The sequence below is a fragment of the Carassius auratus genome, chromosome 5 (genome assembly GCF_003368295.1).
Source record: "Carassius auratus strain Wakin chromosome 5, ASM336829v1, whole genome shotgun sequence".
NCBI classification, from domain to species: domain Eukaryota; kingdom Metazoa; phylum Chordata; class Actinopteri; order Cypriniformes; family Cyprinidae; genus Carassius; species Carassius auratus.
In genome coordinates, this window is record NC_039247.1 from 9,164,885 (window position 1) to 9,179,869 (window position 14,985).

Consider the following 14,985-nt stretch of genomic DNA (forward strand, 5'->3'; position numbering starts at 1 on the left):
TCTTTTTAGTCCTGTCTCTCTCTCTCTTTCACTCCTTTTCTTTCTCAGTTTTCTGTTTCCAATGGTGACCCGAAGAGCAACAGAGGCCACTCTGCCAAATCTCTTGACATAATCACAGCTTGCTCTGTTTAATTGGTGCTGCTGCGCTGGAGTTGAGAAACCGATGGTCTCGGGAGACTTTTGGTTCATTAAAAATAATGAGTCAGACAAGCTCATCAGCTCCACAAAAGCGTTCTGTGATTCAATCAGAAAAAAAAAAATAAACAAATATAATTAAAAAGCTTATCATCGATATGTATAAGCTAGTGCCTTACAAAAAGAAAAGGAGAGCGAATGCTATGCCGGAGAAGCAGTGTGAACCTGGGTGAAGCTATTGAGGAAGGAGAGAGAAGGGGATACGATCTGCCAAAGAGAAACAGAATGCATTCTCTGGGACTTACTGGTGTTTGCCCCACATATGGCAAGGACACAATGCCATCTTGTCATTACACAAAATAGTGTAAAATCCAAATACCTTACATGAATCTGTAATGCATCACATCTGATAAAGCATTATTTGACCACCCACAGCTTTTTCAAAATTTGTTGATCATTATGGAAAAGGAATTTGAATTTTATTTTATGTAATGTAATGTCCTATTAAAACAAGTTAAATCAAGGGCAAGCCAATAACAATCATCCTTAGTTTTACAACTCTGAGGGAATAATTTTGTAACTATTTTCAAATCATTTTCCTTTTTTAGTTTTTTTTTCTTTTTCAGTACTAATCAAAATGCAGTATGCAGAACTTGTTAAAGCTGCATTCTTTTGTTTTTTCAAAAAGTAGACAAGAATATTTGACTTTTTCTAATTCCCTAGCTAAATTGCCTTAGGTTCTCTAACATCCCCCCACCCCCCGCCAAAAAAAAAAAAAAAAAAAAGGATATCTGTAATGGTCAGAATAAATGTTTAAATAATACTGTCCGGTGCACACTACGGGGTCTAGGGCATAGATAAAGAAAATGAGTCAGCGAGAAGAAGGAACATTAGATTAATGAAGCACTTTGCTCTTATGGCATGCAATATTTCTTTTACTATCAACTATCCATTTCAAACTCTGGCTTTGGCAGGTGCAGCCCTGTGCTCGGAATCTTAGATTAACCTTTCCTTGTCTGAATTTTCCCATACCCCATGCCTGCACACTAACATAAGGGTTAGCTGAAAGTCTCAGATGTTTGCAGCTTGAAGGTTAATTGGTCTGAACTCCGATATAAACCATGAAGAACATCCAGGCTTAGACAGCAGTAGATGCAAGCAGTGGATTGCCGTGTATCCAAGGAGGGCAGCCATGAGTTTTGTTGGGTTATGGCATTAACATGCTGCAGTTCAGTGGACTGTAACCTATTGTAACCAATAGGAAAGAGACCAAATCCAAGCTTAGGAAAAGCTTCATGACTTGTCCTACTGCATATAGCAATCACTGTTTGATACTCACTCACAGAAGTGAGAGAGGCAACATTGCATCATCTACTTCTAGTTAGGTTATTATGCGTGACTAGATTGGGCATCTTGGTGTCTAAAGTGATTAGGGGAATGTGTGCTGATGGGAGAAGGGAGCTATCGGGTGCATTGCCCCAGTGCATCCATCATGATTATGTGGAACTAGAGAATGCTCCACCCCGATCTGCTTCACTGAATGATGATAATAATGCCATGTTGCCACAGGTTATGGTGGAGGCTAGTGTGGATAGGAAAGCTCCACTGAGATTTTTCATGTGTTGCTGTTATGTAACATGTTCTAATTTTGTTTTACATTATATGACTATGTTTACCATTGTGATGTCTGTGCACATCAATAATGAACTAAACTGATGACAGTGTGGATATTTGTTTTTGGGAACAATCTTGGCTGCATTATGTGCCAGCTCTCTTATTGTAGCCTTATTTGTAGCGAGATTTAAGATTAACAGTTGCTACAAAGAAGACGAGTGAATTTTGTTAAATTTGGATATGAGTCATTGCAAGAGTACTGTTTTTTATAATCTTTTTTTGCTCTGTTTGTCTGATCTCAACAGGATGTCAGTCTACTTATAGTAGGGATGTGCTGATACAAGTACAGAGCTGTTCACGGGGAAAATTCCAAATGGAAGTGATCATCTCTATCCTCTTAGATGGGGAATTTAGAGTGAGCAGGGCATGTGAGTGCAATTGTGTAGGCCTATTCGTTTGCAATGCACTTGGAATGCACTTGGCAAAGCAAGTGAATTCAAAGCATTTTGAAAATTATTCACTTCCAGCTGCCAGTTGGGGGCGCTATAATGTTGACTCTTAATAGTCACATACATACGATCAGTATCATACACCGAACAAACCGATGAAGCTTGATGAAACTCAGGCAATGTATGTGGATGTTATTAGGCATTTCCTGTTTCTCATTTTTTGCCCTAATTTCAAAACCTCACCATGGGCAAACCATTCAAGATATCAAAAATCCCCTCACAAATTTTCATCTTCAATGTCTTGAGATCATGTTCACCGTGTTTTGTGGCAAATGGGTGGAAAACCTCAGAGGAGTATTTTAAATTCCAGAGCATGCTTTTTTTAAACATCCCTGAATAGCTGACTTCCTGTTGGGCGGAGTCTATCACATAGAGCGCGAAAGTTGTTTGGCTCAATGAGATCTATAAGTGTACTGAGTTTCATATAAATACATCCAAGTGTGTGTGAGCTATGGTTCAAGATTTCTGACTGTGTTCCAGGGGGCGATGTAGAGCCCCTGTGCCACGCCCGGTTGCCAGCCTCTGCGGCGTCCTAATGAAAGCATTATCTTCAGCTGGCATGTTCCCGTGACAACGCAGCATGGTGTCCGTCAGCAGATTCTGCAGCATAACAAATCTACGCTTCATTTTTATATATTATTTAGCATATTGAAAAAACTTTTTAGAATACAAAATGTATGTTTATTTGCCACAGTTATGCTAACAACAATAAAAACATTTATGACAGTAAACCTGCACATCTGCTGACAAACACAGGAAAATGCCCTCTGAAGATAATGAGCAAATTACGTCGCTCACTTTGCCAAGTGCATTACAAACGAATACATAATGGCACACACGTGCCCTGCTCACTCCAAGGGGATAGGGATGATCACTTCCATTTAGAATTTGCTTTGTGAACTGTTCTGAACTGATACTCATATCGGCCATCCCTAACTTAGGGTTTTCAGTGATTCTTTCTGAAGGTTATATCATTATACCAGTAAGTGGCATTATTGAATAATTGAATCAAGAATTCATCAGCAAAGCCAGATCCTTCAGCCCAACCTACTCGTTCACAATCACCAAAGTTCTGATTCTCCTCACCTGTCTGCACTAATCTAAGCCACCTTCCTGTCACCACCTCAGTGTCTGGTCTTGTTGTTACTTCTTGAAGCAGCTTGCCTGAGCTGTTCTGGTCCCATTACTGTCAGTCATCTGCTCAGCATTTGGATTCCCCATGAACCTTCAAATCAAGGACAGTGTTACTGCTCTGGTAGGTCTCAGTTAGAGTTTATGAGTTATCACTTTCTTGTGATCATTGCGTACTCATCCAAATCCTCTCAATATAGCTCTGTATTGTGGATTTATTTGTTATCTCTTTCTGTGTGCTGACTGAAGACCAGACCCAACATGAAAAACCACACAGAGCCAAGCAGCGCTCATGAGCCCAGATCTATTTGCACAGGCCTTCCATTAATCTTCAGCCACTCTCCACTGTTTCAGTCAGTCAATGCAGCAGATTCCTGCTCCAATGCTTGCATCTTATCTCTGTCTTTAGAATGCAGCTCTCTCCAAATATCCAACAGACCAAGTTTCTTACAAGTATTTTGCAAACTGAGGATTTACAACCAAATAAAAAGTGGGGTGAGGATTTATCTAGACTTCCATCATGACAAATAAATGGCAATTTGGATCATAGACATTCCTACAGTGATTGTCGTCCAAGAAGTTAACACAAATCTTCAGAACCTGTAGGCTTGAGAATATATAAATATATTTATGAATCGGAATTGCAGTGTCCCTCCTCTGAAGTAAAAGAGGAAAAATAAAACTTACCAACCCAATGTTTTTTCTACTTTTGTATGTTCTTTATCAGATAAGTGAGTTTTCAGTAGCCTAATAGTGCAGTAGTGTGTGTGGGTTTTTTTTTTTTTTTTCTTTTTTTTTTTTTAAAGGGAATGTTAAACTTCTTCCTCTTACTTCCATTAAAAGGTTAGTAATTTAAGTGTTAAGTATAAGATTTAAAACCTGCAAAGATACACAAAGTATGAGAGCCCAAATACGAACAGAAGCGTATCATAAAACAAACCTGGTAAACCCAACATCTGAGCCTGGCTGGAAAAGTGAATTACCCGATATACATGTAAGGCCAGAGGTTTACCCAAGGTCACAAACTCACAGGCCATTTCTTCAGCAGACCAGCCAACAAATCTGAGTAGAATCAGCAATCTGAGGCATTGTGAGTGACCATCTTCTCCAGAGCCATTTTCAGAATTAATACTTTATCTATGAATCATAGAAATGGAACTAAAATACTTCTCTGAGCTGAATTCGGAATATTAGAAGCGAGGTGGGAGATCTGTGGACCCTATCGAAGTCTAGCAGGAATGCTGAGAGTAGGCTGGAACCCACAGCTTTCTCTGGAAGACCCACTATTTTCAGATTCCCTCCAGACGGCTATAATTCCATCTAGGTGTGACCCATTGGCTCAAGTGACTTTCTTTTGAGTGACTCATTGAATCATTCATCCGACTGTTTTGTTCGCATCGCTGTTGCTCGAGGATGCCATTTAAAGTTGAGTTAACTGTTCAGGTTTAATGAGATTTAATTTAATTTGGTTTACAGTTTTCATTTTTAAGTATGAGCGTACTTTATTTTCAGTCATATCACATTAAATTGACCGGTATGGATCATACACACTGATTACCAAGAATAATTTCAATTTGTATGCCAGTAGTACCTATAATACTGCTTCTGTCAAGATGATTTATGACTTTGACCTTTGACCTTTTGACAGGTTGAACTTCCGGTAACCTTATGATGGATGGGCGGGACAAATGAGTTCAAGGGTTAACCTATGACCTTTCCACGCATCGATCATGTGCTTTTGACAGAAAGTTTTACCCTATTGACCTAATTAGTTTTAAATCATGGTTTTGACGGCTAGTTTAAACGGAAGATGAAAGACTCCTCACGCATCGATCATGCGGTTTTGACAGAAAGTTTTACCCTATTGACCTAGTTAGTTCTAAATTATAAAGGTATATGAAAGACTCCCCACACATCGATCATGTGGTTTTGACAGAAAGTTTTACCCTATTGACCGTTAGTTTGTTTGAAGTTTGTGCCAGATAGCTTGTTTGAAGTTTGTGTCAGTTAGTTTGTTTGAAGTTTATCACAGTTATACGGTTATGTGTGTGTGTGTGTGTGTGTGGATATACGGCTTCTCTCCCTCCCATTACGTTTATGAGCAGTGTATAAATGGGGTCGGTGTGTTCTACATTTATATATATATATATATAAAACATCCTATAATTTATATATATAAAACAATTAAAGGTTGAAAAACATTTCAGTTATATAATTTATATAATCTAAAACACATTTTAATTATTTCACATTTATATATATAAAACATTATATAATTTATATAATCTAAAACACATTTTAGTTATTTCACATTTATATATAAAACATTTTACAATTTATATAATCTAAAACACATTTTAGTTATTTCACATTTATATATAAAACATTCTATAATTTATATAATGTAAAGCGATTTAACCAAGGTTGAAAAAACATTCTGTTCTTTTAAAAAAGGTTATAAATTAAACTGTATAAAAAATATACTGAAACCGACTGTTTCAGATAAACAAGATCCAATGTTTTTTTTTTTTTGAGAGCAGAAAGAAGGTATTTTCACACACCTTTGATCCAGCGTCTGTGTTTGCACGCCACAGTGCACACTCGTCGGAATTTACTGCAAAATCATAATATCTTCAAAGCCATTTTTTAATTAAAAACCAAACATATCTCACGCGGGAGTACCATGTTTTTGACAGTTTTCTGACGGTTCACCTATGAATTACGGTTGGTGCGCGGCTAGCATCTCTTGTACCCCTCTCTCTCTCCCTCTCTCTCCCTCTAATGCCTGTGTACACACATTCGTCTCCAAGTCTTATTTTCTTCTTTTAATGAATATAAACACATTATACATTCACAAACAATATAAAACAAAACATTTACATTAGTTTTGTTCATCACTAAAAATATACATTTTACCAGGATCGGGGAAAAAATATATAATTGAACAGAATGAAGAATATGGTCTATTGAGGAACCCGGACGTGTCATTGACACAATTCAGTTAAATTCATTTCACATTATTTGTTGCAAGACATTTTCTATATTATATTTAAAACCTTTTATATCCATCTTTATATCATATCTTTTTCAAAAAGCTGTTTAATTATTTATTTTAACCGTACAACTACAGTACCACCATACAATAAAATGCTGCATGCACGTACACTTTTAAGCGATCTGAATTATGACTAGCCTATAAATTTCATCATAAGCCACACGTACCTTGTTATATCACTATAATATCCACGGCTATATCACTATAATATCCACTATAATATCCAAATTTGTATTCTGATAAACCATATAAACAAGCGGACATACGTGTGGACATATCAAGTTAAAAAGAGACTTATCTCTATTTTAAACAATATTAAATTATATATGACGGCATGTTACTAAACCGGAACATACATTTTAAACAAGTATTCATCGTTTTTATAAAACACATCGCAGTAACAGACATGTTACTAAACCAAAACAAATAATTTTATCATACATTTTTTTTAATCATGTATTCAATCAATACTTATACAACATATACAAACACATTTTAAACATATTTTAAACAAAAACTAATCATAAACGCAGCCTTCTCAAAATTACAGACATGTACAATCATGCTGATCACATATTATGGGATATTCAGACTTTTAGCCACTAATACGTTTTAGGATAATGAAAAACACCAACGTCTGAGGGGTGTCAAAATATCTCCAGCCCCCAAAACCCACTCAGACTCCAGGGTTTAAAGAATATGAAAATAAATAATTATATAATGACATCGGGCTACTAAAGCAATTCATTAAACAAAAAAAGGTATTCAACATTTAAGTTAATCAAACTTATAAAACACACCATACTCTTCTTTTTTTAAAAAGATAACTTATTTTAAATGTGATAGCATAGTATATATACAATAAACATTTCTGATGATACATATAAAAAATTATGCCTTACAGTTTTAGACCGGTGAGAGATGTCCAAACATGAATGAAATATCCCCAAAATAAAATAATACGACTTAAAAAATAAAATAAAAATGATTAAATCATAAACAGAATCTCACAGGTCCCCGTAGTGAAATGTATGTGAGACCTGAGGGGCTGCTTCACACACACCCCGCGCAGGCGAGGGTGGAGTTCCAGACCGCATGATCTAAGTCAATGGTGTACATTATTTCAAAGCTAACATTAATGTAATGTTTTTTAATAATCAGTACCCCCAGTACATCTGATGTCCGTTGATTCTTAATTCAACAAAATGATGATATATATTATCTAAAATATTTTAAATTTTTTATATAATATTATATAATAAAAATTATTTATATCATATTATATCATTTCGTATATATGATTATATTATATTAGATGCGTCATGCATTAATCACTTTAGATTCTTTAAAGTTCTTATTTTTAGCACCATCTTCAAAGTTTTCATACCATCTCTCTCTCTCTCTCTCTCTCTCTCCCTCACACCCACACACACACACACACACACACTCCCCCCCCCCCCTCTCTCACACACATACTCTCTCTCTCTCTCTCTCTCTCTCTCTCTCTCTCTATCTCTCTCTCTCTCTCACACACACACACACACACACACACACACAATGAAACATGAAGCCAAAGTCTTTCTGTATGTTTTTTAAAAATAAAACTTAAAATATTGATTTTGCTTTAAATCTATACTGAGGAGCTCGTTTGTTTGTCACAGTATAGACTGTGAAGTTTAGATGAAGTTGTTTTATCTTTTAGAAGAAAGACCCTCGATGGTATTCAACCATTAAAGATGGTTCAGGAAAGACCCACACGTCCTAGAGATGTAATTTATGTGCGTTGCTACGGTCGTAAACCTTTCACATATCCACGGTACTTTCAGACACAGAGCAGGAAAGACATTTGCAGGCCCTCTGCTTAGCCGTCCCAAAATACCTCCATTTAAAAGCAAAAATATTAAAATGACCGCCTGTACATCTAACAGGCTGTAGTTCTATTTTTTATATATTTTGTATTAAAAGTACTATCCATATTATATTCCTTATTTAAAACAATATATTTAACCGACAGTATCCCCCCTAACGTATGTTTTCCTTTAGTTGTTTGCCCTTCAGCCTTATTACGTAGTGCTTTTCATTTAGCCTGCTGTAAGATCCCTTTACAATAGTGTAATGAAAGTTAACTTTTCTTAAAAGTTTATAGTTGTATTTTACTATATCCCCATCCTTCTATCCTGTAGATTGTATGCGTACTGTAAAATAACAAATAAACATCTTGCTTATAGTCAGTCAAATAATTACACCTACAATTTGAAACGTGTTTAAACACGTTGTGTGTCACTAAAGCAAGGCACACCGTCTATCGTCTTATTTTTTTTTAATAACGCGTTGACCGGCATCGTCTCTTCATATAATTTATGCACCCGAGTGCTTTTCTCTCCAGAGAGGAAAACCCTTTCTCTTTGGATATGTTTGGCAGAAACATAATTTCTACATCAGAAATTTTTTTAAATGTACGACTGAACTTTTCTCATTCGACAGAAATACTATTTTCAAATTATTTACCCGGCCTATAACACTCGGTGTAAATGTTCTTACCTAGAACAGAAAGCATACGCTTTGACTATTTTGTAGGCATCGTGTAATGTTAAATGGTTTACTAAAAAACAGTAATCACCAGCAGCTGTGATTTTTCAAAAAGAAAGAAATGTACGAGCTAAGGATGTTTCAACTATTATCATCATTTCCCTTTGACCCGGATAAAGCGGTAATTAATTTTCTATGCGAGTGAAACAATATACAGTTCTCATACTATTTGTGTAAATAGCTGTGCTAAAACATTTATGACTATTTTTTGCGCAGGCCAGCAGATCGTGTCAAGGGTGTTTCACATCTAAGAATCCCAATGTTTTGTAAATGACATTTTTCTTACACTTCGAGATTTAGCCGTATCAAGATTTTGGACGGACGTTCGCAATTTGTTTGTCGGACCGTACGTTTTTATGCGATCTTTGTGCGGCGTCATCGTAATAAAAAATGAAGTCTAGCTGTTTTACCCTTAAAACTATTTCAACCTAAACAAATCAAACTGTACACTCGTTTAAGTTTGAGCGCGTTAAAGTTTCCACACTCTTGTGAGATACATTTTATCCATAACCTTTTGTGTATTCGAGCGACCAAATCACTAAGAAAGAGTATAGCAAGAAAACTAACGTTTACAACGCATATAGAATTCAGAATACAATTGTTAAAGTATTTTTTTTTTTTTTTTTTTGTTAAATGTTGATTTGTAAATGATATTTTTATTACTCCGTTAGATTTACTCATCGTGTTCGGATAGCGGATGACACAATTCACATTTTGTTTTAAGACTCCTGTAAGTTCATGCTAACTCTTGCGTGGGAAAGAGAGCGGGGTGAGCGTATTCTATTCATTTAAGAAAAATTATTCAACATTTGCCCAAACTTTTTTATTATTTTGACAAAACACGACACGACGACATTAAAGAATGTTATCAGTTCCTACGGCCATCTTCTTCGATTCAAATAAAGCAACATCTCTTGTGTACGTGTGTATGTGCTAAACATCTTTGCTTCTCCACTTCTCCAGATTTGTTAGATCGGCTACCGTTGTAATACAAACACATTTGAGAACTACGACGTTCTCACTTTTGTAACGGTTATAGAAAAATACCGTACACACTTTTGCATTTCATAATTCAGTGATTTTAGCTGTAATGGTCACATAAGACAAAAATTTTCAATGTGTGACTCGTAAACATGTATAATTTATTTATTTGTTTTTACCAGAGATAGTCGACCGATCTGTTGACACGTTGTTTTGCAGTTTTCCCTGACTGCGGTCAAACATACACTGCCTGTTCATAGGAATTTTACAGCATGACAATATCGCCCCAACATCGATAGCTCTTGTTCATATAGCCGATGACCACATTCACATTGTTTCAGCATTTGCCGCTTGACATTAAAGAGTAGGCCTATGCGTACTCCCCTTTGGTCGTAAGCATTATCATCTACCGTGCGCTGAGATTTTTCTGCTTTGTCCACTTTTGACGGATTTGCTAGAGGGACTGTCACCTTGTTGTAACGTGATTACGTTTAAGATCCATAAGATTGCACTACATTCAGCTGAAAAGGTTATACTCTTTTATACAGGAAATGTGTATCAGAATAACAATGACCTACACTGTAAAAAAAAACTGTAATTTTACAGAATTTTACTGTTTTATTTTACAGTTTTTTCCACGTAATTTTGAAATACAGTTTAAAATTGTAAAATTACAGAAAGAGACTGTAAATTTACATATCTTATGTAAAATCACATGAAAAACATGTCAATGTGCATAACATCCCAAAAATATTTTTGAAGATTTATTTCACATAATGCGCTATATTTATATGTAGTATGTGCAGTATGTGTGTGTGTGTGTGTGTACGTGTGTGTGGCATTAATAATATAATGCCATATTTTTAATAGATTAAAAATATAAATAACAACTGTACAAAAGTTAACGTTCATTATTATTATTATTATTATTATTACTATTGATATAATATGTTGTATATGTAGCCTACATTGCGTGTTTGCATAAAAGAGCAGGTTAATCCTTTTTTGAACAGGTTTGTTGAAAAATCCTTCTCGAAAGAATCGTATTTCCAAAGTACTGTCAACTGACCACATCTTCTTCCGCTTGTCAAAATAGTTCTGCTCAGTTTGGTGTTTTATTACGGATTTATTCTCATAGTACCGTTTCATAATTTGATATAATAATATAATAATATGCTGATATTAAAATTAAAAAAAATAAAAAATGTAATATTCGAACTGAAGGAATTCCCGCCCTAGCGCAAGGACACATTCTCCTCCAAGCACGCAGTGGAGCTGCTGCGCGCGCAGAAGGAATAACTCGACCTTCAGTTTCACGGTCAATCTTCAATCTGAGGCGAAAATAAGCAGGTAAAGTTCACGTTTTCTCATTTTGGTCATTACTAAATGCTATTTCTACTATATATGAGTTCTAAAATTTAGAATGTTTACCTTTTTGAATCGTTAAACCAGTATTTCAAACTTCGGCGCTGACCAGTGCCGTTAGTCGTTAAGTGTGGGTAACGTTAACTTCTAATGTTATTTTGTCCCTGAGGGAAAAACAGGCTTACTTTAAGGAAAGTCGTTAGCTGGTTGTCTACGATACTGTTATTAAATATTATTATCATTTGTGGTTTAAGAACTCATAAATTTAACAGTTAGCTCAGTTAATGTTAAGTTCGAATATGTAGATGTTGCCAACTTTACCGAACTTCGACGCATAATGCAGTGTTTTTAATCAGTTTTGATATACATAATAGTAGGCGTCGTCTAAAAGCAAAAAAAAAAAATATTTTTCGAGGCGAGATTGGATGAAAATTCTGAATTTAGAAACAGACTCATTAGGACCAGCGCTTAAAGTGACGCGCGATTTGAAACGTTATGTTCGTCTGCATTTCTCCCTCTTCAAGCACTGGTTATTACGCTTGTATAATGAAATTCACTTAACTACTTTAATTTGTCTGCATGTTTTACTCTTTTACTTCCAGATATAGTCTTATTGAGGGTCTGAAATATCGTTACAGTCAGTATTTAATCACTTTTTAATAAATTATTTCTGTTGGTTACCCTTTATATCTGTCTATCGGTTAAGCAAATATTTAAAATATTAAAAGTGTTTCAAAAAGCTGGTGAAACCATTGACCAGTTAAAATTGTGAATGAAAAAACAATGTCTGCAGTGTGTCATCTGAGAATTCATATAACCTTGTAATCTTGTAATCTACGCCTAGGGAAAAAAGTTTCACAACTTCTGTTTTAATCACCCTTCTATAATTAAAGACTGTTATAGCTTATAGGGATTATTGATAGACTCACTGATAGGGATGAACAGGTGGCGCAGATAAGGTTCAGAACCATAGATATAAAACATTTATCAATATATTTCTTTGTATTTTTGTAGATTTCCTTAAAATTTCACATTTACATGCTTTTTTTCTCCTTACAGATAAGTTCAGTGAGTGCTAAAACCATGGTCAACATGAAAGGGTGAGTTGCAAAATGCAAAGATGTTCACATATTACACTTGTAATAGTTGTGGTGTTTATGGTTTATGAACTTTATGTTTTCTGTTCACCCAGTCATAGTTAACGACCACATCACCATCTTCTGCAACGCTCTGATGTTTGCTTCATACAACTGCTTGAACATTTCATACCCAGGAAACCAAGGAGAAACGCAAGAGATTGTGCAAAGGTAAAAACACACACTCATACACTCACTCTCACACATATCACACTCACACGTGTGTTCTCACACACACTCACACTTTTTCAACACACACTGAATTACGCATCCTTACATACACTCACTCTAACACACACACTCTCACACACAGTCACACACGCACCCACACACAGTCACACATGCCTACTCACACACACAGACACTCACATACACGCAGTCACACACACACATCCTCACACTCACATACACATTCTCTCACATGCATTCTCACACACACACTCAATGTCACATATGCATCCTCACACTCTCACATATACACACGGTCACACACACATCCTCAAACTGACACACTCTCACATACACACACTCACAAATGCATCTTCACACTCGCACACTCACGTCCACATTTGCACACATGCATCCTCACACACACACACACACACACTCACTCTCTCAAATGCATCCTCACACTTACATACTCTCAGATACACACACTCTCAGAAACGTTTCCTCACTCATACACACACTCTCACACGCATCATCACACACACAGTTACACAGTTTCACATACTCTAACAAATGCATCCTTACACTCACACACTCTCACACACGCATCCTCACACACACTCTCACACACATTCTAATACAAACATCCACACACTCTAACATAGACAGTTACACATGCAACCTCACACACATTCTCTCTCTCACACACACACACTCTCACACGCATCTTCACACACAGTTATACACTTTCACATATTCTTACAAATGCATCCTTACACTCACACACTCTCACACACGCATCCTCTCACACACACTTCCTTATACAAACATCCAAACATTCTCACATAGACAGTCACACACACTCTCACACACACTAACATACTCTCACACGCATCCCCACACAACCTTCTAGGGCTGCATAATTAATCACATGCGTTTTTCAGGCGTGTCTCGTCATTAAAGTCGGTCCTGTGATTAGTAGTAAATATCCATCACCTGTTTTCAAATTAAGCAACATTTAATAAACAGAGCTGTAGTTCACTGACAAGCTATGCAGTATCCTGTTCATAATCTAATGCGATTCATCTGCAAATGCATCTGACAACTGCATGTGGTTAATTGTGCAGCCCTACATGCATCCTCACACTCTCATCCTCACACAACACACTCTCTTACATTGTCACAACCTTCTTAGTCTGCCTCACACACAACTACCTCTCACATACTTCTTCACAACATCCACCACAAGCATGCCCTTTACAAGTTCTTATTGTTCTGCTTTTATTTTAAATATATTCACAGCATATGGTACAGTCCATGTTTTATTACTAAATATGTTTTTTTTACTCAACAGATTCCTTTTTAAGATGAACCCCGAGAAGGGATCGAAAGTGGAGAAGACCACATCGAGAAAGAAATCAGCAGTCAGTCCAAAGGTTCTTTCACTGATTAACAAGATTGCGGACTTTGAAAGGATGGAGTAAAACTTGGAGTGTCAGATCTTCCTACATTGCCTAGCAGAAATTCTTGACAGTGTCAAAGACTTAAAATACTTGCTGATTATTTGCTTTCATGGTTGATTTTTTTTTTTTTTAATGCATCATCTGTTGTCAAGATGAATTAATCTGTTCACAGGTGGTTCAGTTTTAAGGACAAATTAATTCTTATTTTTTATTTGTTTACCAATTTGCTATATTGTTGCAGTTTTGAACAATTCTTTTGTGTGTTGTTGCAGTTATTAAATATATATATATATATATATATATATATATATATATATATATATATATATATATATATATATATTATATACTGTTGCAGTTATGAAAAAAAACTGAATTGTATGTGGTTGCAGTTGTGATCTAATTTAAACTTTTGGGCTTATTTTTTTATTGGAATATTGTTGCAGTTTAGCTATAATCTCTATACTGGTATATTGTTGCAGTTTTGTACAAAGAATATTAGTAAATTGCAGTCCTGAACAAACTATTTGTATATTCTTGCAGATTGGTCAATAAATTATTAAAACACATTTTTGCACTTACGGCTGATTATTTGAATTAAAGCAGTGTTCAAACTTTATGATAATTTAATGGTTTTTTTCTTATTAACTTTCCACAATATTTATGTAAAACATCTTATCAAACATTAAAAGCTGAAGAAAATACAGAAAATATGTAAAATTACAGCAAAAAACTGTATTTTTGAATTACGGAAAATTACTGTTACTTAATGTGCACGTTATTTAACGGTAATTTTCCGGCACCCCAGCTGCCGGAATTTTACCGTTTTTTTACGGGAT

General features: G+C 35.6%; 1 long non-coding RNA gene across 1 annotated transcript; it reads left to right on the forward strand.

Moving 5' to 3' along the window:
- Positions 1 to 10,952: 10,952 nt before the first annotated feature.
- On the forward strand, positions 10,953 to 14,341 carry LOC113073810 (uncharacterized). The gene is made up of 4 exons (XR_003280546.1): positions 10,953 to 11,364; positions 12,439 to 12,479; positions 12,572 to 12,686; positions 14,038 to 14,341. It is a non-coding gene; the product is annotated as an uncharacterized LOC113073810 (long non-coding RNA).
- The last annotated feature ends 644 nt before the right edge of the window (positions 14,342 to 14,985 follow it).